Consider the following 24,659-nt stretch of genomic DNA (forward strand, 5'->3'; position numbering starts at 1 on the left):
CAGGCACAAGGAGAAGTGCCTAGGACATTCCGGATCTATTGGGAGAGTGAGCTCCTTGTTAGTGAGCCCACTAAGCCTGAACCTGGTTCCCTTAAGAGGTTGGTGGTACCCCAGGTTTACAGGCCCTTCCTGCTGCAGTTGGCGCATAAGGTGCACTTAGCTGGTCATCTTGGTACCAAGAAGACTAAGCAGAGGCTCTCTGCCCATTTCTACTGACCACGGATGGGAGTAGAACTGGAGTCCCACTGCAGGACCTGCCCAATTTGTCAGTTATCTGGCAAGACTGGAGGCAGTGTTATTGCCCCACTGCAGCCATTGCCAGTGGTTGGCACACCGTTTGAGAGGGTGGGCATTGACATTGTCGGTCCTCTTGACCCTCCCACTTCAGGTGGACTAATCTTGGTCTATCATGCCACCCGGTACCCTGAGGCTATACCCCTTCCGACTCTAACTACCAAAGTGGTTGCCAGGGCTCTCCTGGGCATTTTCACCCGTGTTGGATTCCCTAAGGAGGTTGTTTCTGACAGAGGATCCAGCTTCGTGTCTAGTTACATGGAGACCATGTGGAAAGAGTGCGGTGTAACCTATAAGTTCTCCACCTCTTACCATCCCCAGACCAACGGTCTAGTTGAGAGGTTTAAAAAAACTCAACGGCATGCTAGGTGCTTTGGAAGAACCCCCAAGGAGGAAATGGGATCTCCTCCTGTCATGCCTGCTGTTCGCTTACAGAGAGGTACCTCAAGAGGTTGTTGGTTTCAGCTCCTTTGAGTTACTCTTTGGACATCCCGTGAGGGGGGCCCCTTGCCTTGATCAGAGAAGGTTTGGAGGCCACCCCTCCAGGTCCAGCCAAGCAAATGGGGGACTATGTGTTAGGCCTCTAACGGAGGATGACACAGGTGATGGGTTAGGCGACAGCAAAGCTCTGGGCCAGCCAGGGATTGAATAAGTACTGGCATGACCTTAAAGCATTGCAAGTGGATTGGACTCCGGGACAGGAGGTCCTCGTGATGGAGCCTACCAAGCCTTCGAGCTTTGGCAGATAAATGGACTGGACCCCTCAGGATAATCTCCAAGATGGGCGAGGTCAATTATCTGGTTGACATGGGAGTCCCTGGGGTAGCCCCTCAGGTATTCCATGTTAACAGGCTCAAGCCTTTCCACAGGTGTGCAGAAGTCTCATGTCTCTTGCTAGCTTCAGAGTGAGCTCCTTCCTGATGTGTTGCACAACCCCCCTCAGGATGGCTCAGTGGAGGGAGTACATCTCTCTCCCGATCTGACGACAGAGCAGCAGAGGGCCTGCAGGGCTTTGCTCTGGCAGTATGCCTCTCTGTTTTCACTGACACCAGGCCTTACACCGTGGTGTAGGCACGAAATTGACACTGGTGACAGTGTGCCTGTCAAAAGCAGGTGCTACTGTATGTCAGATACCATTAAGAGTCGCCAAGATGTTGGATCTGGTTGTTATTGATCCCTTAACCAGTGCCTGGTCCAGTCCCTTGGTCCTTGTCCCCAAAGCATGTTCCCAGGCAGGTACCAAGGATTGGAGGTTCTGTGTGGACTACCAAGGAGTTAATTCCATCACCAAAACTGACACGCACCCACTGTCCAGGGCTGATGAGCTCGTGGACACCATAGGTGCTGCCAAATTTGTGAGCACCTTTGACCTTACCTCAGGCTATTGGCAAATAGCTCTGACAGACCATGCCAAGGAAAAGACGGCGTTCTCAACACCAGAGGGACTCTACCAGTTTAGGGTCATGCCTTTTGGGTTGAAGAATGCCCCTGCCACCTTCCAGAGATTGGCCAATCATGCGCTCATTGGGCTGGAAGCCTTTTGTGTGGCCTACTTAGACAACATTGCCGTCTACAGTTCCACCTGGGAAGAGCATTTGACACATCTGGATAAGGCGTTGCAGGCCTTGAAAAGGGCTAACCTCACTATCAAGGCCACCAAGTGCCAGATAGCTCAGGGGAAAGTCACGTATCTTGGTCATGAGGTAGGAGGGGGCCAAATCCAACCTCTCCCCAGTAAGGTACAGGATGTACATGACTGGGAGAATACCACTACTCAAACCCAGGTGAGAGCCTTTTTGGGCCTCACTGGGTATTATCGCAATTTCATGACGGACTATGGAACTATAGCTGCACCACTGACAGCTCTGACTTGACCCAAGCAACCTAGGAAGGTTAATTGGACCAAAGTCTGTCAGAGGGCCTTTGATGGCTTGAAAGAAAGTCTGTGTAGGGCACCCATGTTGTGTGCACCTGATTACAGCAAGCCCTTTATCGTTCAAACTGACGCCTGCGACACCGGAATTGGAGTGGTCTTGTCCCAGTTAGACGACAAAGGAAGAGAACATCCGATCATATTCATCAGTAGACAACTCAAGGGTAGAGAACTTAGGTGGGCTACTGTTGAAAATGAATGTTTTAGTATAGTTTGGAGCCTTGGGTGTTTTAGACCCTACCTTACCGGGTCTACCTTCAAGGTCCAAACAGATCATAAGCCCCTGAAGTTGCTTATGCAGAGCAAGGGTGAAAACCTGAAGCTGCTCAGGTGCTCCATTAGCCTGCAAGGGCTAGACTTCACCATAGAGCATAGACCAGGGAAGAGTCACAATAATGCAGATTGCCTTTCCAGAAGGTATGTTGACCGTCTGGATGAGGGTGTCTATCTCGTGGGAGATTAGGCACCCTAACCTCAGTCTGGGGGGGCCACTGTGATGCTGGAAATGCGTTGGAGGGACAGGGCCTCCGTATCTTTGTCCTTTACTGCTTTTTATCGTGTGTTCTGTCGTGTTTTCCCACGCAGGAGTTCATGTGGGAGTCCTGGCGGTGCAGCTCTCTCTTTTGGTTTGGTGTACAGACCCATGGGATACCCTTATGGCGCCCATAGGTGGGGGTACAACCCTGTGGGTGGCCCACAGAGCAGGGTACGGGCTGGTGGCAGCTCTGTGCTGAATTGACTGGTGCCCTGAGCGTCCTCCATTTTGGCATGCCCAGGCCCCGTCATTGGAATCAGTAGATTCCTGATGGACAAGATGGCCCCCGTGGCCTCTTGCCTTACATCGCCTGTTACCTTGATCTTCCCTAAGTCCCGGGAAGCCCCGACTCTGTCCCTTCCCCCTGACTGGCTGTTAGGTGGAAGTTCCATATATGGTAGTGTGGGGAAGTGCCGACCAGACTGGCTGGAGCCTTCCCAATGACTATGTTGTGGGTACACCTGTGGGTGGGACCTGGGTGAATGGAGTGTGTGACGAATCTACACTTCTTGTTGTGGATGTCTGGTATCTGGCGTTTAACACAATGACTGAAACAGCCCTGCCCGAAACTGGTATGAATGCAGTGTGTAGTGTTGAATGGCATGGTACTTGTCCGAATCCACATTCTGTGTTGTGAGTGTCTGGATGGAGAAGAATGGCCTGAATGCACCGTGTGCCTGATTGGCTGACTGACTGCTGAATGCCCGAGTGTGACCCAGCAGAATGAAGGGGAGAGCAACAGTATATCTGGGGACCTCTCACTGCTAGGAATCGTGTTCAGAAGCTGAAGTCCAAACTATGAAGAGTAACTGGAGTGAAACTAAAGCTTGACCTTGAAGCCCTGCTGGAAGAGAACAATTGCTGTTGCTCTTCTTCATCAATCTGAAAGCTGCTGTGTATCCAAGGACTGACCCAGAGAGGACCTGGTAAGGCGCCCTCTTCCCGAGCTATGAGGGACCATCGTGCACCAGCTGATCTTTGCCAAAGCTCCCTGGTAGACAGACCTACGAAAGGCTGTCGACCGGAGACTGGGACTGCCACGGAATCCCAAAGAGAAGCACCCGGACTGTTGTCCGCCACCGTCGACGACCGCCGTCGCCAACCAGAGCCACCATGCTCCCGTTGCCTAAGAACTTTTGATTCACGGACACGCTCGTCCGCACCGCCGCCCGCCTTATCCCACCGGAGAAGGCGAGGCGGTCGACGTGCATCCGCCGGTGGGTTTCCCTCCACCCAAAGACCACAGAGACGCCGACGACTCGACGCCCTTGCTGGGCCACAGTTCTTCAAACTCTTTGCGGTCCAGAACTATCGACATCGAGGTGCCCCGCACGCCTCTTCCTTGCAGGACGTTTACACTTCCCCGTCGATGAGAAACGCTAGGAAAGAAGCTGCCACTTCACTGCCGCAGTTCACCCTGTTCTTCGCCGGACGTTCGACGACCCGTGACTCCTGCTTTAAAGGGAGGGCACTCAAGAAGGGCCATCGATTCCCCCAACGAGGAATGCTACAACGCCAGGTACTTTGGGGTTGCTGAACTATTGGAAAGACTCTTGTGAACAATATATGGACTGGGCTTGTGATATATCTTTATTCTACATGTTGCCCAGGTGGGGGGCATCTCCACACAGAACTGTGTCTAGGTAACAGGCCAGTATTCTGCCAATTGCTCTAGCCAACTGATTTCTCTTATATCTATTGTTGGTTTCCTTTACAAACTGATTTGTGTGACATTGAACCGTACATTTGATGCACTTTAAAGAGATCGAATAGTAATTGTGGTACCACGTAGAACTGTATTGATTTGCCATTATAGATAACAGAGTACAAAGTGAGTTATCATGATATTGTACATTGAACATTAATTATATAAAGACTCTGGGCCTCATTACGAGTATGGAGATATGCAAAAAAGGAAGGCGGAATGGTAATGCCGGCATCGAGTACCAGTCCGGGCCATTACGAGCCTAAACCTGGCATTTCCGCCACCGCCTGTACCGTGCCCCTTCTTACCGGCATTCGCGCTTACACGCGCCCTTCGTGGCAGCAATACCGGGATGCCGCTAAAAGGAGGACATCACAACTCATGCGGGCCGGCACCTACCGGCATCCCGAAGGCAGTAAATAGGGCCTTGACGATGGCAGTATTACAGGCATCGCAGATCACCCGTAAATAGCAACCTGCTATGTACCCAACTGCCAAAGGTGCACACAATCACCATAGGTGGAGTCAAGGGAACCTGTCCCAGCACAAAAGGAGCACACCCCCACACCACACCCCTTCCTACACCAAAATGATCCCACTTGCTGTTGCTGTTGCAATCCTGGGGCTGGAGGACATGCCTGTACTGCTACACCAGCAACAACAACAACAACAGGCAGCACAGAGGAGACGCAGGAGGAGAAGGAGGGTGAGACAGGCCCAGCAAGTCCTACCACTGCAGGCAGTGGTACCACGTAGGCAGCCACCAATCCCTCGCATCAGAGCCAGTCCATTCAACCTAACCCCTGTGCAGATCCACACCCTGTACCGGTTGGACCGGGACACCATCACCACCATAGTGGACATGATACACGACGACATCGTCAGCCTGATTAAAATCTGCAATGCCATCCCCACTCTACTGAAGGTAGTGTCTGTGCTCCACTTCCTGGCCACAGGTACCTACCAGCACACAGTGAGCCAGCTGCATGGCATATCACAACCTCTCTTTTGCTGACCCAAGTGCTGGATGCCCTCCTGAAGCACGCAAGCAACCACATATGCCTACCATGGACTGCCCAGGAGCTCGCTGACACTAAGGTTGGCTTCCATGCAGTGGCAGGCATGCCCAATTGCATCGGTGCCCTCGACTGCACCCATGTTGAATTGGTGGTCCCTCATGCCATGGAGGTGGTGTACCACAATCGTAAGCAATACCACTCCATTAATGTGCAGATGGTATGTGACTCCAGTAAGATGATCACACATTGTTGTGCCTGATTTCCCGGATCCACACATGATGCCATGATGCTGCGGAACTCCTCGCTACCCTGCTAATGGAGCGACCTGCTGGACGACGTGCCTGGCTGCTCGGTAAATTGCCTGACAGGCCCATGGCAGTGCAGTGGGGGGATGCATACTCCACCTGGGTGAGATTGGGGGGGATGCATACTCCACCTGGGTGAGATTGGGGGGGATGTATACTCCACCTGGATGGGATTGGGTGGGGAGTGTACAATGCACATACAGCAAAACACTGTGGCCCTAAACATCCCAACCTGAACATGACACATCAATTCCATACATGAGACCAATGCTGCACACCAATGACAATATGCCACACGTACAAGTAGGCCACATCCCTCAATGCGTTGACTGCGCATCAACTGAGCATACCCTCTGTGACACAATCCAGCAACATGCAGTGAGTATGCCTAACGGACATGACTGCAGCAAAGCACAACACAGGACATGCTCCCATAAGTGGTAACAAAGAAATCCCACCAAGGGAATACACTTATTGTCACGCCCCCCCCCACCACAGTCGTACTGCATGCCACCATGGGAATGGCAACCGATGGATGACAAATCATGATTACACCTGTGCCAATGCTGCTAGTGGGAATACATACAGAGTACTATACATCACCAATATGGGTGCAAATACATTGTGCCGCATCCACAGTACATCTGCAACAGCATGCAAGTGATCACCCTGCATCTTCTGGACAATGCAATCCACACCTGCAGACCATAGTACAGCACACATTGCGACAAATGAACCTGTGTGCATACATCCAGGGACATGTGCATTTCAACACCAAATGGCTGCAGCCATGACAGTGATTTCTACAGTTGTCATGTGAGATATTGACTCACACATACTCATTGTGCTCCCATGCAGGGGATGGTGGCTATCCCTTGAAGCCGTGGCTACTTACCCCTGTTCGGAACACGCAGAACAGGCACGAAGAGGAGTACAATTGGGTTCATACCCGTACCCATGTTGTGATCGAGCAGACCTTTGGCCTGTTGAAGACATGGTTCCGCTGCCTCATTCCGCTGCCTCAGCAGGTCTGGTGGAGCACTCTTTTACGGGCCTGAGAAGGTAGGAAAGATCACCATGGTCTGTACCATGCTGCACAACATGTGCATCTGGAGAAACTTACCACTGCCACCTGACATTGACCTGCATGCACCGGGTGAGGATGAAGAGGATGATGGAGGAGAAGCAGCACCCCTGCCAGTTCGCTATGCACAAGATGGCCGTGCTGTGCACCAATCAGTGATTGACGATTTCTTCTGAACCACTGGGATGCTGATGGTTCTGTGTTGGTACTACACTGGGCACTGGGATCGTGTGCATATGGACACAGGGTGTGTGGGGAGTTGAGCACTGTCATTAATTGAATAAACACACAAAATGAACTATGATCATGATATGAATTTGAACACAATGGGTGTTTTGGAAATTAAACATTACTGTGGTTGAACCCTCCACCTCACACACACCCTCCCCCCAATACCCCCATACCCCCTCCCCCAACACCCCCATACCCCCTTCCCCCAACACCACCTCCCCCCTCCCCCAACACCCCATACCCCCGCCCCCATTGGCACATGCAGGGTGGCCCTGCTAGTGGTGGCCTCTTTTGTTCTGGGGGCTGCGCGGGGTATGTGGACATTTCCGATTGTTGTTCGACGTGGCCCTCTACATTGCTGAGGGGGGCTGAGGCAGCTACCTCCCCAATTGAACTGGTGGCAGCAGACTGTGTGCCATCAACTTCAGCCTCTACAATAGTGGACAACTCCAGTGTGGCTGTGTCGTCGGGTGGTGTCTCACTTGTTTTTTCCTTCTCCGGTGGCCTGCCCTGTACTGCTGGTGCTGGCTTGTGTGGCAGTCTGGGTGTTGGTGTTGCCCTGGAGGTAGATGGTCCTGTGCCTTCTTGGCTGGCCCTGGATCCCTTGGAGGATGTCGTGGCCTGTGTGGCAGGCTCCTGGCCTTCAGTGTCTGCATCTGTGCCTGTGGGGGACCAAGAGATGCAGGGCATCGGTGATGGTGGTATGTGCAAGATGCATACATTGGTGTTGTTCAGTAGTTCACACTTCATGCATTGCATACTTGTAGGTGAGACGCACAGGGTGCTTGCAATAGGGGGGGGCATATTGGCATACGTCTTGGACTCTCCTTTTTGACCTGATGTGTGCTATGTGGCATGCCATTGTATTGCAGTTTGCGGGATGTGTGACATATGATGTACCACCATCTGAACATGGATCTGTTTATGTGTTTATGATGGCCCATGCATTGACTTGGTTCACTTTCACATCAGTTGTGCTACGTCATGCTTTGGTTGTCTGTGGTTTGTGGGGACACTTACCTACATCTGCCGATGTCGGCACACCCACTCCATGTCTCCAAATCCCCCTATCGACTCCATGGTGATGGTGGTACTACAGGTCTCCTCCCAGCTTGTCAGTTTGGTGGGAGAGTGGTCCCCGCCGCCTGTTGCCATGGCCTCCCTGCATTTGACAGACAGGATGCTGCGAACGCAGAGACGTAGATCCTCCTACCTTTTTATAACATCCTTCACTGTGCGGATGGTGGTGCCAACTGCAGTGACTTTCCTTGCCACCTCTTCCCAGATTTCTTTTTTCTGCAGTTGTGCTGGGCGCTTCAGATCTGTTGCAAAAACTTCATCTGCATGTGCAACCAGCATGTCTGCTAACATATTTAGCTCTTTGTCCGAGAACCTCTTCTTGCGCAGGCGGGGGGTGGATTTCCTAGTTGCCTTGGCCATTTTCTGGTGATTTGGCCTACTCCCAACTCAGTACCAGTGCTGTGTTCAGAGGATTGCGATGGATTGTGTTTAAGATGGCCGCCGCCGCATTTCCCGTTTTGGCGCAATGACGTTACTTCCGGGTCCGGTATTACGAACCTGGTATTTGCATGATGGTATTGCCGGGTCCATTATTAAGGGGTTGCCCCTGGGCGGAGGCGGTATCAGCGGGTTCCGTGATGCCGCTATCAGGGGTTTGGGGGGTCTTTAGCGGCACAGCATTGCAGCTATTACCGGCATGGGGGTTAGCGCGTGCTCGCACTCTCGTAATCAGCCACTATTTGCAGCGTCGAGGGTACACGGATGCGCTACTACCACCATGCTGGTAATGACTGTTTTTACCGCGATTCTCATAATGAGGCCCTTTGTTTTAACTAATACAGTGTGCGGACATTCCTTTGTGGATGCTTAGGGACTACACTGTACTTAAGAACCAGCCTGCATCACCTCCTGAGAAGCTAGGCCTTGATTGCTCATCCGTTGCTACCGTAATAGAGAATCTTGGCTGGGGTCCTCTGTGCCTCTCCTCTACCATATAGAGAGCAGAAGTACAGACCCCCCCTCTGGTCTTTACAGTGGTGTTGATGTGCAGTCGTGGGGGGATCTTGGTAGGTTGTAGAGGTTGAGCATACCAAAGTTAAGAACTTTGTTTATTGGGGATAAGGAGTAGTAAGGAAGACCAAAGGGTAGACTTGGGCAGTAGTCGAGCTTACAGAGCATGAAGTTAAATATTAGACTTTTGTATGAGTGGAGGTTGAGATGGAGGCCAATTCTTATATTTAGCAGGCTGATCCTGGCCGCATTTACCTGTGGTCAACGGTTGAAGTCTTAGGTCACTGTCAAAGAGGACCCCAAAGAGGACCCAGAGTGAGTGGGGTCAGAAGGGAAAAAGATGTGAGTTTGGGGTGAGCATTAGAGGACAGGAGAAAGAGTACTTACGTTTAGAGGATTTTAACATCAGGCAGCATAGAGCCATCCAGTAATGGATGGCTGTGAGGCTGCTGGTGATGAGTTTAGAGTAGGAAGGGGTAAAGCAAGGAAAGGGGAAAGCAATCTGGTGTCATCAGCAAAGAGGTGATATTGGAAGCCAATAATGCAATTAATTTGCTCAGAGAAGAGGCACAGAGTGTGAAGAGTAGTGTATCCAGGACTTAATCTTTGGGTGGAGGGACGGACTCCCACTGGTCTGATTGTTTTGGATTGCGGTGTACAGGTCTATAAGATGGATAAGGCATGAATAGAGGTAGGAGGCCAGAGAAAAGGAGTGAGGGGTGGGTGACAATGTCAAAAGCAGCAAAAGAACAAGTTACTTACCAACTGGTAACGTTCTTTCAACTGGATGTTCCTCCAACATATTCCTCATCTTTGACATGTAATGTCCAGCTTCGGCTGCTTCAGAAAACCTTTTTCTGCAGAGGGCGCCCTGCATCGATGGCACTGAGTCGATGTCCCTCGAAGGCCTCCGGCGAGGGTGACGTCATCGGATGTTAAGTAGCACGCATGGCGCCCGTTGACCGCAGTTCTGTTTTCCCCTCCTCGTGTTAGCAGAAATGCCCATAAACCCGGGCAGGACAGTACTCAGCCTTGTTGGAACAAAAGCTGTAATAACACAGGAAATTCTACAGAGGGGTAGGATGGGAGGGCGATGAGGAATACGTTGGAGGAACATCCAGTCGAAAGAAAGTTACCAGTTGGTAAGTAACTTGTTCTTCGAATGGATTGTGTCCTCCAATGTATTCCTCATCTTTGACAGACTCCCACGGCAGTGTCAATGTTTGGAGGATGGTGAAGAATTTAGATATGTTAAGTATTAAAGGGCAGAGTAAAGCACTGCCTTACCAAAAGCGACATCCTGAGCATGGGACGTATCCAGGGGATAATGCCTAGTAAACGTGTGTATTGACGACCACATTGCAGCATCACAGATGTTTTAATAGTGACACCCCTTTGCAGGGCTGTTGAAGAGGCCATGCCCCTGGTGGAGTGTGCATGTAAACCCTCAGGAGGGTCCTTGCCTGCCAGTCTGCAGCATTTAAAAATTGTAAGGATGATCCACCTAGACAAGGTCTGTTTGGAAACACCTGACCTAATTTGTGTCCAGTACACCCTACAAAGAGCTGGTCGTCCACTCTCAACTTGGACATTCTGGAAATATAAAAGCTTCATGCTCTCCTAGGATCCAACCTATGGATCCTTTCCTCTTCCTTACTAGGATGCAGAAGAGGATAAAAGGCTGGCAGCACAATTTTATGACTTAAGTGAAAGTCGAAACTAGGTAGGAAGGAGGGACTCACCCTGAACACAACCCTGTCCTTGTGGAATATAGTAAAGGGTGGCTTGGAAGAAAGTGCCTGCAACTCACTCACTCTATGTGCAGATGTTAGACCAACCAAGAATATTGTTTTAAAGGTTAACCTCAACGGACATCTGTGAAAGGGTTCAAATGGCGCACACATTAGGAATTTCAAAACTAGCTTGAGGTCGCGGAACGTGAAAAGCAGAAGGTGGGAACACATTTGTCAGCCCTTTTAGAAATTGAGTTACCAGTGGGATTTCAAAATAGGAGCATTCCTCGATAAGCGCTTGAAGATGAAAAGCACTGCCAGGTAGCCCTTAATGGATCCAACCTGAAGACCTTTGTGAGCTAATGAAAGCAGAAAGGATAGAACATCCGGAGTCGTACATTGAAAAGGATCAACATTCTTTTCCCTGGACCAGTCGCAAAACGTATTCCAATGGCAACGGTACAGAGACTTTGTTGCTGGACCTCTCGCAGAAAGCAACACCTCCATCATTTCATCCGGGAGGTCCCAATCCTTGTATCTCAACCTTTCAGAAATGAAGCGTGAAGGTTGAGAGTGTTGACTTCTGGACGGAGAACTTAACCCTACTCTTGCGAGAGAAGATCCTCTCTTTGTGGAAGATGTATCGGAGGACAGATGGACATGTCCAGAAGGTCTGGGGACCACGTTCTCCTGGCCCAATTCGGAGCAATGAGGATCATGTGGCTCCCGAAATGACAGGGACTGGAGGAAACACGTACAGCAGTGGGAATTCCCAATCCACTACAAACGCTTCGCCTAGAGCTCCTCTTTGAGGAAATTCCCTTGAGCAGTACTGCTCGCACCTCCAGTTGACCCTGGTAGTGAACAGATCCACTTGAGGGGTTCCCCCCAAGGGTGAAGATCTCTTGAAGGACTTCCTGAGCTAACTCCCACTCGTGGGATACTGCCGTGCTCTGCTGGCTCAGAGCGTCCGCCACCGTGTTCTCCTCCCCGGCCAGGTGAACTGGCGACAGGGAGATTCCTTCTTGAATAGCCAGAGCTGCTTTGCACAGCGGTAGTGAAGCTACGCCTCCTCTCATGTTGAGGTAGTGCATGGCCACCGTATTGTACGTCATTATCAGGACATGCCTACTCCGTACATATGGCAGAAAAGCCTTCAGTGCTAGTCTGATTGCTGTCAGCTCCAAACGATTTATGTGTAATTTGCACTCCGATGGAGACCAACGACCTTGGACAGTCAAATCGATGGCGTGAGCTCCCCACCTTGTGAGTGAGGAGTCTGTCACTACAGTTATCTCCGGCCATCGTTGCCAAAAGCATTCTCCCTTCAGAATATTTTCCTCGCAGGCCCACCACAGCAGATCCTCAGACTCTGGTTGGAATCTGAAACTGGTCCGACATCCGTCCCGAGAACTGGCACCATTGCGTTCCGAGAGCCCACTGAAGGGACCTCATCCGCAGGAGGGCCTCTGGCACCAGAGAAATGCAGGATGCCATGAGGCTGAGTAACCACAATAATTCAAAGGCTGGGAGACTGTGGGCATTCTGGAACTTTGTTACCATCTAGAGAATGTCTTGAGCCCTCACCTTGTGTGGTGAGCACTTTCCCAAGGACGTGTCTAAGACAGCCCCGATGTACTGGAGCTGTTGGGAAGGTGTCACCTGGGACTTCTTGAAATTGAGGGCAAAGCCCAGTCTGTGAAGGGAGTGGCAGGTAACGTTGGGATGATCCAATGCTTGTTTGGGAGAACGTGCCCTGATCAGTCAATCGTCCAGGTAGGGGTAGACTTGAATCCCTCCTCTCCTGAGATGCGCTGCCACTACCACCATCTGCTTGGTGAACACCCTCGGACAGAGGTCAACTCGAATGTCAGAACTTGAAACGGATAGTGCGAGCTGCCAACGGCGAACCTCAGGTATTTACTGTGCTTGAGATGGATTGGCACATGAAAATAAGCATCCTGAAGGTCCAATGACACCAACCAATAATGCAATTTGAGGGCCTGAAGGATCTGAGAAAGAGTGACCATCTATCTTGAATTTGTCCTTCCTGAGGAACTTGTTCAAGCATCTCAAGTCCAAGATGGGTCTTAGTCCTCCGTCTTTCTTGGGGATCAAAAAATATGGGGACTACCAACCCTTGTTCCTCTCCTCTACAGGCACTGGTTCTATAGCACCTTTCTCTAGCAGGGTTAAGATCTCCTGCACAAGGAACGGATCCATAATCCTCAAAGAGTGTTTCCTCGGTGGATTGGTCTGAGGCTGCACTATAAAAGGAAGGCAGTAACCGTGAGCTATTGTTTCCAGGGCCCAAGCATCTGAAGTAATAGCTCGCTATTCGTCGAGATGCAGAGACAGTCTGCCCCCACTGGTGAATCGTGACGCAAGGCCTTCAGAGGAGTTTTGAAGTAGCTGCTGCAGACACCGATGGCAAGGAGGCTGCAGCTTGAGCTGGCTTGGCACCTCTATCTCGTCCACCACAAGGATATTTTTGTTGGCCTCTTTGACTGGCCAGTCCTCTCGTCCTTTCAAATGAGGCATTGTAACGAAAAGATTGACCCCTCCAAGGTTGTCTGCTAGGACGAAAAGGCTGAGGTTGCCTAACAGCTGCACCTAAAAACTTGGCCGCTGCTTTAAAGGTCTGCAATTTATCAAGGCTGTCGTCAGCCTTTCTGCCAAAAAGATGAGACCTGTCAAATGGCATGTTGAGAAGGCGAGGCTGCACATCAGGTACAAAACCCGACTTCCACAACCACGCAAACCTGTGCATGACGGTGCTCGTAGCCATGGACCTGCTGACGCTATCTGCAGTATCCAACCCAGACTGAAGGGACTCACACATGGCTTCCTTGTCGTCCTTAACAATAGCCAGGAAGCCGTGATAGCCAGGAAGCCTTTCCTTTAATCCCCTTCCGGAATATACTCTGCCGCCATAGATATGCACTTGCACTGAGTGTACGAAAATGTTGCCAAAGCACAGGTGGAGTTGGCCGACGTCAGCACCATACTCCCTGCCGAAAATACCTTCCGCGCCCATCCATCCACACGCTTATCATCCTCTATCAGGAGAGATGGTAGGGTACGCTGCCTGTTTCGAGATAGCCGTAGTTGCCTGGAACACCAGACTCTCCGGAGTGGGGTGTTGGAACAGGTAGCCGGGGTCGCTACTGGAAGGGCGCTATTTTCTTTTAAGAGATTTGTCAACCGCCAGATTAGTCTCTGGGGTCTCCCAATTCCTGGTCACTCTTTTTTGAACAGCCACATGGAAAGGTAACAAAGTATCCGTAGGTGTCAGTGAGATCATCCTGATCAAAATGCACTGGAGGTCTAGACCAGCCCAAATATTCAACAACTCTAGACATAAGCTGCCGGTAGGAGGAGTCGGCATGCTCCCCGGGCACTGGCTTACCGACCTCCCGCTCAGGATAGGTATCAATACCACTAGCATTATGCAAAGTATCACAGAGTTCTTGTATTCTACTCTCCTCTGAAATTAGGCATTCAGGCACATTTGGGGTCCCATACTGGAGACCGAAAGGGGCATCTTCCTCATCCAAATGCTCTTCCTCCTCAAAAATGGAAGTGAGGGACTTTAAAAAATCCTTTTCGGTAGAGGGGCAAACATTTTCTCAGGTGTTGAACACAGAGGCTTCAAAACAGTCAAAGGCATCGACTTTGACTTATCCACTGCCTTTTTTGGAGGCTTAACAGGCCCTGGGCGCTAGGCTGACAAAATCGGTACAGCCGGCGTCAACGGTTTTGGCGTCAACAGTTTTGGCTGTATGACGTTGAAAATGGCGCTGAAGGCCTGACAGGGGTCGATGACCCGATGGGTACCAATGACGGCTGTGGTGCCGAGGGCTTGGAAGGCGTCAATGACCTTGACCTTTCACGTCTCGAGTGATCTTTTGACACCTTGTCCGATCGAAGCCTCGAGGGCTCACGATATGTATCACATCGTTTACTCGGGCTCGAGGACACGCGAGATTCCGGCCGAGACCGCTCCTTACCGGCTTCCACAGAAGGCACAGACAGAGCCCTGTCCTGTTTGTCAAAGATTTTAAGCATCTCCACAAGGAAAAGCTTCCCACTCTGCCAGTGTCAACTTTTTGGACAGGCAGGTCACCCTCTTGAGGGTGCCGCCTGGCGAAGACGACGAGGAAGGTGACCGGCGTTGCCTTTTCTTCGAGCACTTCGATGAGGACGAAGAGTGGGTGGGAACCACTACGAGACCTTGAACGCTTGGCCTTCTTCCGAGTAGAGTCGCCCCTCGACTCGCCAGTCCAAGGCCTAGCAGGTCGGGACTTATGGGGTTTGGACATCTTGCCTACCTGAAGCTTCCCCTTTCGTTCCCGCAAGGCCTTTCCTGTCATGGATTGACACATGGAGCATGTATACGTCTCGTGGCCCTCGCCCAGGCACCAAAGACAGACTCGATGTAGGTTTGTAATGGACATTTTGGAACCGCAGTCCTTGCATTTCTTGAACCCGGATCGAGGCGCGCAGAGTTTCACAAAACAAACACGTTTGCGGAAAAACAGAACTGAAGCCTACGGGCGCCGTGCATGCTACTTATAACATCCAATGACGTCACCTTCAACGGAGGCCTTCGAGGGACATCGACTCAACGCCATCGACACAGGGCGCCCTCTGCGGAAGCAGCCGAAGCTGGACATAACATGTCAAAGATGAGGAATACGTTGGAGGACACAATCCATTCAGAAGATCAGGTTGGTAAGTATGGAGTTGCAGTGAAAGTGGTCAGCAGTGGTTAGAGTAGGAAATATCGGTGAACAGTTACAATGGAGCAGTGTTTGTGGAGTGGGTTGCAGAGCGAGGGGTCCTCAAGGCAGTCGACAGTAGGATTAAAGACAATTCTAAAATCGTTCAGAGAGTGATTGTGTAGGGGAGACCTGGCATATAGAAGGAAGGATTGTTAGGGTCACTAGTAGTTGTCTTAATTATGGGGATGACCGTGGATACTTTGACTGGGATGATGCGTGATGAAAAGGAGAAAAACACATAAAGGTGTTTATTTGAAATGTATCAAGGACTCTGGAGGAATGGCGCAATGGTACCATCAGGGAGCAACATCAAAGTTTAGTAGGATACAGAAAGAGGGAAATGTTAGACAAGATATACACTTTTTTTCCAACCAAGCTTTATTGCACTGCTCACCTGTCTTCACCATAGCATCAAGCAAGGTTTCGCTAAGGGTCTATGACAAGAAAGTGTGGCCTAACATGTGTGGGCAAGGCCTAAGGGCAGAAGGCGCCAGGATTTCTGATTAAAATGGGAATGGCATCACTGCTTGTAGATATTCTGTATGCTCTTTTCACTGCCGACCCAAAAGGAGCTCAGCAGTGAGTGCTCAACGTCAAGCATCTTCTGAGAGCTGTTCTCGCACTTCCATTTTTAAAATGACTTACTGTACGTACAGTGTTCATGGGGCAATCTCTGGGTGACAGTGATCCCAGTAGAAACATTTGTGGTCTCCTGCACACAGGCGGATAACTGTTTTCCTTCAAATTACCCTTAGATCAGGAGAGGACGAGAGGGAGATGATCGTCTCTGGCAGGGTCTCGGCACTGCAATTAGGAAACCAATGGAGCGGCAAGCTCAGCGTGTCTCTCTGTTGTTCTGCTAACAGTGCTCATGCTGATAGCCAAATATTTTTGCCGTGGCAGCACTCGGATTGAAGGGTTACTCTCCCATTTGACCAGGTATGAGGGCTCACCTGTAGCAGTTGTTGGTTGCAGAGCTAAAGAGAGGGAATCGTCCAAAAATGTCGACCTGGGAACTGCGACGGCCAAAAATGCAGACTTTTTTTTTCTTTTTAACCCCTCCCTTACACCATATATTTATGTGGGGGGGTGAAGTGTATAATATAAATATTGGGGAAGCTGCGGGGGTCTCCCCCCACATATATATGTGGTGTAAAGGGTTAGAAAAAAAGTCTGCATTTTTCGGCCGTCGCAGCGATCACAGTGTTAGGCAGAAACCTGTGCAGTTCCCTTGGGGAACACTGCAAAAGATTTAGGACTACAGGTGTTCGCAGTAAACCCACTTGGTAGCAGTCTGTACCACCCAGATTTACCTGGTAGCTGTGGCTGAACAGTCAGACTTCCCTCAAGAAGAGTTAGGCAGTATGCAAAGCATACACAATAGGCACTCAGACACAGTAGCACAAGCAAACACTGACCAGAGCTTTGTTATCAAAGTATATAATTATTTATTTAAAAACACACTGTTTGAAACACTCTAGCACTCTTATTGTAAAACACTCTAAACACAGTTACTATTATGATATATACAACCCGTATTCCTTATCAGACAAGTCTTAGTTAACACCACTTATTTCCAGACAGAGGTGAGCGCTTAACTATAGATGGCACTCCAATAAGTTCATGAAAAAGGGAGGGAAAAAGACAGAATATGTGAAGATACACCACTCTAAGATTTAGGAACACTTTTAGCAAGGCAGGAGAGCAAAAGTCACTGGTGAGCCAAAGTCCATAGGCGGGGCCCACTCTTAGAGAGAGCAGAGCACAAATGCGCCCAAGATCACACAGTTACACTAGGCTTTGAAAGTCTTGCAGAGAGTTCGAAAAGAGTTTAGAGAGGCTCAGAAAAGTTTAGCCAGGGTGTCCCAGGCTAACCCAGGTTCGAAAGCCGGGGGCTAAATCTACCCCGTACAGTCGGTGGCAAGGGAAGCCAGGCGGAACACGGTACCTTAAGTGGGAAGGATCCTCCAGCAGTGGCAGTTGTTCCTGGCAGCGATTGCAAGTCTCGGCGTCGTCCAGAGGAAGAGAAGATCTCGACTTGGAGGAAAGATGAAGGTCGTTGCACTGCCAGGGAAGAAACCAGCCGCAGGGTTTTTCGGTTAAAGGTATTACCCTTTATTTCGCGGTCGTGGTAAAACGTGGTATTCCGGTTGCCGGGGTGCTTGGCACAGGCAAGGCGGCCACGAGATGCGTCGGGAAGGCGAAAAGACGGTGAAACTGGTTATCCCCACCAGTCAAAGGAAGAAGACTCTCCGACGGGAGATCTCCTCTGTCGTTGGGAAAAGTGGTGAGACGGTTCAGCAGGGCTCCACCGGTGGTGTCGTCGTAGCAGGTCGGCTCAGCTTCTCCCTCGTCGGATTCTTAGGTCCTGTGGCGACTTCTGAAGTTCCAGTCCCCAAAGTCCTGCTTTTATGCAGAAAACCCCCATTCACTCAGCCTAGCTGTCACTCAAACATGCTACTTGGGCCAATCAGAACGGAGTGCGACTTGAGTTGCCTAGGCAACTCAGTCCAGGGTGCCTAAATCCCCCTCCACACCTCCTAAGTACCCCAGACAGAGTGGCACCACTTTGAAGGGCTTCTGTGGAGAAGCCCGCCAAAAAGTGGGACAAAGGGCTCGACTTGGGTTGGAGTCACAGAAGAGAACACAAACGCCATTTTAGAACCGAGTTTTGGCATAAAATACCAACCAGAGAATTAATAATAATTAAATAAACCGGCGGTATGTTCGAGGCTATCGTAATTAAATAAATAAAGATAGTAGCCTCGAACAATGGGAAAATCCCATAGAGAAATATTCGCGGTTGAATATAAAAAGTAGTATCCACTGCCACTAGCCAAAACTCGATCAGGGGGACGGAGACGTGCCCCCTCGACTAACAGACCCCGGGGCAATCGAATTGCCCCGGCCAGTACATCCACAATATGATGGTTTGTACTGGTTCTGTTCAGAATTCAAGACTAGTAAAGTCAATGGTGTCTTTACATGCCCTGGGAGACAGTAGTCAGTCCCAGGGTATGGAGTCTATACTTGGGGGTCACTATGACACCCCTGTGTTACTGCACTGAGGGTGCGGTGTAACACATCACAAAAACACATGAAGCCCTATAGAGTAAAAGACCCCATAGCCCATTAAACACATCTAGAGTCAAAGGAACACACTCAAATCATGTCCAAGAGTGAGGGTAAAAGAGTCTCACTCTTGGCAGGAGAAAAAAAATAAACCCCAAAAATCCAGCAAAGCTGCTGGGGGGCTCACTAGGTTAGGAAATTCAGCCTAAACAGAGAATTCTCCCTAACACACATAGATCCAAAGAGAGCACCATGGACACTGTGCTCTGAAATCAAGGTTGACATTTGCTGTAGTTTTCTGTTTTCAGAAACAAATAGATGATTTGTTTTTATGTTTGGCTGAAACTCGTTGTTTAAACTAGTAAAAGAAACGTGAATAGTTCCTAGGAATTTGATTGGAATATGGTCCGGAGAATCTGTTAAAGAATGACAGGATGTTAGCAGGACAGGCGAGAGACCCGCTGATCCGCTGCTACATTGGCTTCCTAATTGCATCGTGTTGGGGTGTGTCCTGGCCCCCATGCGTGCCAGTGAGCCCCCGCACTAGACAGACCACACACGACACACGTCTATCTAGTTCGGGTTCCCCGGTCGCTCTGGTGCGTCCGGGAACGCCCCGTTTATTTAAACTGCACGCAGCGACGTGCAACGTCACGCCGCCGCGTGCGTGTCCCACACGGGGCAGCGCCACACTCCTCCTTTTTCGGGAGGAAACACAATTGCTTTTATTAAACACTGCAAACCACACACACAAATAACACCAGGGTGTCTGTTTCGAATGAGCACCTCGTCCCCCGGTTCCAGCCGCTGGGGGCGAAGACCCCTTTGCAGGTTCTCCTGGTCAATCCTGGTTCTCCTATCGGCCTCAACCTGCTGATTGTCGATCACCCCGGGCTCCTTCTCCCGGACCTCGGGCAGTAGACCCCGGGGGCATCACCTGAACAGAGCCTCCGCAGGGGCGACCCCGGTGGAGGCATGTGGAGTGGTGCGGTACACCCACAGGAATTGATAAAGGGCGCATTGGAGGGGCTGCCCTTGTCCCTGAGCAATCCTGAAGGTCTTATTCAGGGTCCGCATCAGCCTTTCAGCGTCTACATTAGCGCGAGGCCACAACAGGGATATCTTCCTGTGCTTGACTCCATAGCTCTCCATGAACTCATAGAACCGCTCACTTTGGAATGGCGACCCATTGTCCGAACACAGAGTCAAAGGGAGCCCATGGGCCGCAAATATCTTTTCCACCGCTACGACCACATGCTCGAAGGCCACCGACTCCACGAACTCCACCTCCGGGTACCGGGAGTACTCATCAACAATTGCGATGAAGTGGGTTCCCACGGCCGTTGACCCAAAGTCCGCATGGACGACCTCCCAGGGTCGGGTCCCCCGGGGCATCGCCTCGATGGTCGGCTCTCGCTGCACGGGGGAAGCCGCCTGGCACCACACACACGCCGCTACAAAGTCATCCACCCTTCTTTCCAATTCCGGGAACCAGACCTTCAGCCGCAGCCTCGCCTTGGTCTTGGCGGCACCCTGGTGTCCATGGTGGGCCAGAGTGATCACCTCCTGTACCTTGCACTGGGGGACCACGATGCGATCACCTCGGAGCAGCAAGCCAGACGTCGAGAAGGACAACTCGTCCTTCACCTTCCACAACTGCTCGAGTCCAATCTTGGCCTCATGGGTCTGCCCTGCCAGAGCCTCCAAGATGGATTTCCAGGAGCCGTGCTGCATCGAGTTCTTTAGGATCTGAAAGCACTCATCCGCTGCAGCCTCCAGCTCCGACAGGGGCATCGCATTGGGCGTGGCCCCTTCCACCACCATCCGGACATGGTCATCGGCCTCCTCTGCACAGGTGTCATACTCCTCTCCCCCGCGCACTCCGGGATGTCGGGAGAGGTAGTCCGCTGCATTGTCGGCCCCCGGCCGGTACACCAGGATGACTCCATACTCGAGCAGGGCGAGCATCCATCTCTCAATCCTGGCCAGGGGCTTCGAGGATGATCCAGCCAGAATCGGCAGCAGGGGGGCTTGTGGTCAGTCACCACAGTCACAGGAGGCCCCAAAACAGAGTCAAACATTTCTGCATCCCCAGAGGACCGCCAGGGCCTCCCGCTCAATTTGGGAGTATCTTTGCTCCGTGTCCGAGAGCGCCTTACTGGCATACGCCACTGGGCGAACGCTCCCATCCCGGTCCACCTGAGTCAGAACTGCCCCCAGGCCAAATGGACTCACGTCCACAATGATCTCTGATGGCAGCGCCGGGTCGAAAAACGCCATGGTGTCCTCCGCTGTTAGTGCGCTCTTGATGTCCTCAAAGGCCGACTGCTCCAATGGGCCCCAATGCCAGACTGTCTCCTCCTTCGTCAGTGGCTCGGACCTCGAGGCGAGATTTTGAATGAAGCGCCCGCAGTAGGTGACCATGCCAAGGAAGCTTCTCAAGTATGACACCGACTCTGGGGGCTGCGCCTTCTTAATGTCCTGGACCTTCCTTGGATCTGGTGACACCCCCCCCTCCTTGAACACGAACCCGAAGAACTCAATGGAGGGGCGCAGGAACTCACATTTGTCCCTGTGAAGGGTGAGGCCCAGCGACTGCAGCCTCTCAAAGGTCTTTGCCAGCCTCCTCAGATGGTCCACCTCTGTCTTGGCAAATACCAGAATGTCATCGATAATATTGAGGACACCCTCCAGATCGGCGAGGGCGCCCCGTATGATTTTCTGAAATACTTCTGCAGCCGATGACACCCCAAAGCTCAACCTCTTGTACCTGTACAGCCCCCGGTGGGTGGTGAACGTGGTTATGTGTCGGGATTCAGGGTGGAGGACAACCTGATGGTATCCTGCTTGTAGATCTAGCTTGGAGAAAAATCGGGCTCCTTGCACCTCGGCGATAATGTCATCGATAGTAGGGGTGAGGTGCCGCTCTCTCTTGATGGCCTTGTTGAGCAGCCTCATGTCCACACAGATACGAACAGAGTCCAGTTGTTTTGGTTTCCTTGCCACAACAATAGGGGATACCCACGGCGTTGGGCCCTCGACTTTCTCAATAATATCCAGATTCACCACGTGGTCTAGCTCTTTATCGACCTGCTCCCTCAGATGAAACGGCACCCTCCGGTGCTTTAGGGCAATGGGTTGTACAGACTCATCGATATGCAGCCTGACCGGGTCACCAGTCATCATCCCAATGCCGTTAAAGAGGGCAGTGTACTTATCGAGCAGGTCATTAATGTCCTCCAAGTACACCGAGTACGCGAAAGTGACAATTCCCAGGGCCTCTGCAGCGGCACAACTCAGGAGAGTGTTGTTGCTCACAGGGGTGACATAGAACCGAGCCTTGATCGTTGAGCCCTCATGCTCCACCTTCGCCACAAACGCACCGTCCAGCGGTATAGGCTCCAGCCCTCCAAAAGCAAATATGCGGGCTCTCTGTGTGGCCAAGTCTGGAGGCGGGTCCATGGCATCGTAGTGTCCCCTCGCCATGACATTGACTGAGGCCCCCGTGTCCACCAGCACCGGAACCGGCGAGTGGTTCACCTCCACCACACACCTTGGCTGCCTCCTGCTCTTCCTCTTCAGGATCCCCACGCTTGAAACAAAGAAAATGTTCTCTTCCTCGTCTTCCTCTGCCTCATCCACCTGGGCCTCCTCCTCACCTTGGTCTACCTGGGCCACATTTGGTGGTCGGCTCTGGCGCGGAGTCCACGTCCGGGCCGGACCTCTCGGTACTATCACTGGCAGAGCCGCTCTGCACACTCTTGAGAAGTGGTCCGGCAGGCCGCACCGGCCACAAACCTTCCCCGCTGCCGGGCACTCTGTCGGGTGGGGGAGGTCATAGCCACACTTCTGGCACGACTCCCCTGATCTTCCTGCCCTGTCCCGGGGTCCTCCACCAGGTCTTCTTGTTCCTCTGCCACCCCGCCAGACAGCACACACCTCCTCCGACTTCATCGAGCCTGACCCCGCTTCCATCTTGTTGGCGCGAGTCTCGGCCACCTCATGGCACCGGCCTAGTTCCAATATGCGGGGTAGAGTGAGGCCCGGCTCTCTCAGGACCTGCCTCCTGAGTTTGCTGGAGGAGCATGCCTGAACCAGCATTGTGTGCATCATGTCCTCCGCATCCCCCCCATGCACATCCTTGGGAGAGGCGGCGCAGGCGACCATAAAAGGTGTCTAGAGTCTCATCGTCCTTTTGCCTGGCCGACAACATGACAAATCTTTCGTAGTCCACATTGGCAAGGGGCAGAAAATGAGCAAGCAGAACTGCCTTGGCCGCATCATAAGACTGGTCCACCGGGGTGAAGCGACTCGAAGATCTCCTGGATCGCAGGCCCCGCCGAATACAACATTGTGGCCACCATGCTGTCATTGTCTGTCACCTGAGCAGCTCTGAAGTACATGTCCAAGCGGGCAACCCACCTCCTCCACCGAGGCCCCATGCTGGAAGGTGGGCCCGATGCATCAAATTCAGGGATGGGCTGCAGGGCAGCTTGGGCAGCCTGGGCTCTAGCCTGAGCCATGACGGGAGGTCCTTGAGGAGCACCTAGCTGTGCCCCGGGTAAAGCCTGGGGTGCAGGCACCTGACCCCCTCCTTGTGGGGGCTGCTGTGGGGCCTGTTGAGGCTGTGGCACTGGTTGCTGTCCTAAAAGCACTGGTGGCTGTAGGGCCTACTGAGGCTGTGCCACCTGGTCACCATCCTGAGGATCTTCAGCAGCTGTGGTGGCCCCACCCTCCTGATCATCAGAGTCACTCATGGGCTTGAGCGCACAGGCATCCCCACCTTGTGTCCTGGGGGCCGCAACTCAATTACCCCTCAGCACCACACCAACAGACCTCCTCCCCCTCTCCAGGCACAATGGCAGTCCAAACTGGGGGAGAGGTGATGATGACTAGTTCCCACGCTCACCTGGGATCGCTTCCAACCACGAGCCACCAGAAGAGAAGAAGAGCATCCACTGCAGCCAACCTCGTGATGATGGAGACAAAGAAGAAGCCACATCATCCTGATGATGAAGGGAACAAAGAAGAGCCAGGTCTCCACCTTGCTGCAGGCCACAGTGGTGTGGATGTCCCAAAAATTAAGCTGAGATGGTGGAGTGGACTAATCCGGCCCAGACATTTTAGTCCTTCCCCTAGCTTTCACTTGACGTAGGAATCCCAAAACTGGAGTAAAATACACAAATCAGGCATGGGCATGCAGGTTATGCTGCCTGCAATCAGAATATCCAAAAATTGGACCTGGATCGCTTTCACCCTCCAAACCGGAGCCTGGTGAAGTTCCACGGCCTCATAAACAAAATGGCCGCCAGCCGCGTGTACGGTTCGCAGCCACGGCGTGAAATGAAACACTCAGGAACGTTCCGTATCATGGAGAAAAATTTCAGAATGCCTTTCACCGCCGGGCCCGGGCATCCGTCTGCACACGTCGCCACTGTTGGGGGTGTGTCCTGGCCCCCATGCGTGCCCCGCACTAGACATACCACACACGACACACGTCTATCTAGTTCGGGCTCCCCGGTCGCTCTGGTGCGTCCGGGAACGCCCCGTTTATTTAAACTGCACGCAGCGACGTGCAACGTCACGCCGCCGCGTGCGCGTCCCACACGGGGCAGCGCCACACATCGCCGAGCCCCTGCCAGAGGCGGTCATCTCCCTGGAACTTCTTTAATCTCCAACTCGATACTGGCGGGCAAAGCCGTAACCCCGCCTTCATACATACATGGTGGGATGCAACCCACAACAACAATAGAAAGAGGAAAGGCAAGTGCCGGTCCTCCATGTCCTACAGGGGAGGGCATAGAAAGAGGACATTACAGACAAGGTGAGCCACTTGTTTAGTGATCACACTCCTCCATGCATGCTGACGAACACATGAGAAATGTAGTCGACTCCGCGCAGGCTAGGGTTAATCAGGGTTTGGGGAGCCCCAG

General features: G+C 51.9%; 1 protein-coding gene across 1 annotated transcript in view; it reads right to left on the reverse strand.

The window, feature by feature from the left end:
- LOC138533590 (quinone oxidoreductase-like protein 2) overlaps positions 1-24,659 on the reverse strand; it is a 300,745-nt gene that overhangs the window by 134,027 nt on the left and 142,059 nt on the right. The window lies entirely within an intron of this gene.

The sequence above is a fragment of the Ambystoma mexicanum genome, chromosome 1q, assembly GCF_040938575.1.
Source record: "Ambystoma mexicanum isolate Mex_15411 chromosome 1q, UKY_AmexF1_1, whole genome shotgun sequence".
Classification (NCBI taxonomy): domain Eukaryota; kingdom Metazoa; phylum Chordata; class Amphibia; order Caudata; family Ambystomatidae; genus Ambystoma; species Ambystoma mexicanum.